Raw genomic sequence first — 1,206 nt, forward strand, 5'->3', positions numbered from 1 at the left:
GGGGCCTTCGCCCCTTTCTGGCTCAGACCCACGTGTGATGACGGAGGACATAAAACAAAGGTAGGATTCTCGAAAATACTCTCAGAATGTCCGAAACCTACTTGAAGCCGCTCGCTCCAATAAAATCATTTCAGAGAAACCGCCAGGCATCCGGGTTAGAAAAGCCATCAGTTGACCGAACATCCAAGAAGGCAGTCAGTATGATCGACGATCGTCGAGTGTTCAGGTGTGTTCCACGAGCTATGTCAATCAGTCATTCCTTATCAACCGGATAGTCCTGATTCAGGCTCAAAAGCGCGTCTTTAGTACTGCGACACTTCCTGTAATTTTGTACTCTCTTGTTCGCAATAAAGCTGGCATGTTCTCGTTGCTTGAATCCTCCGTTACCAAGGTTTGAGCTATCACGAAGAGACTAGACCTTACCGTGGTGTGACGGTTTGCGTACCTCAGCGATCCATTGAGCTATACTGGAGAGTGTCCCGCGACACTCAGAGAGTCTCTCATACCAGGTTGGTCAATGGTTAGAGGTCTGACGAACACAGTCTCCTGGCCCTCCAGGTTGGGGGTTGGAACATGTGGCGACTTGTTCCGTAGAAATGGTAATGCATTTGCATTTTCCGCCAAACACCGCTGCCTTGCGGTTAGGCTTTTGAGCCAAAGGCTTTGGTTGAGGACCCTAATCGTCCTCCTGTCTAGGTGTGAGCGCCCTGGCAGTATCCCAGTCCACGTACAACCACGAATTTCACATATACAAATAAACTCATGCCACATCGGCCGTCGCGTGGTGCCATCAGCCGGGTCGCCTTATTCACTGCATACAGCAGGGCGGGGAAGCGAAAACAGGCTACTGCTGACGCCTCCCTTCTTTCTCCACATACTTTCCCTTCCCCCTCTCCCTACCTCATTAATAACTCTCTCCTTGTAGGCCCAGCACCTAGGACTGATGACTCCGTTCGTCATGCATCAGTTCTGCGTGCAGCATCTGCTCGTCACATGGTGCCGACATCTTCAGGAATCTCCAACTCAATCTTCAAGCCTCGACACCCAGTCTATCTGGCCGCGTTCAAAGTCCGCACTCTGAAGCAAGCAGGACAACAAGCTGCTCTTGCATTCACACTGAACTCGCTTGGCATTGATGTGTGCTGTGTCTCAGAAACGAGAATTCAAGATGCAAGCACAGTGGTTGAGTTAACCGCCCCGTCAGTC

The sequence above is a fragment of the Opisthorchis viverrini genome (genome assembly GCF_000715545.1).
Source record: "Opisthorchis viverrini unplaced genomic scaffold opera_v5_23, whole genome shotgun sequence".
Taxonomy (NCBI): domain Eukaryota; kingdom Metazoa; phylum Platyhelminthes; class Trematoda; order Opisthorchiida; family Opisthorchiidae; genus Opisthorchis; species Opisthorchis viverrini.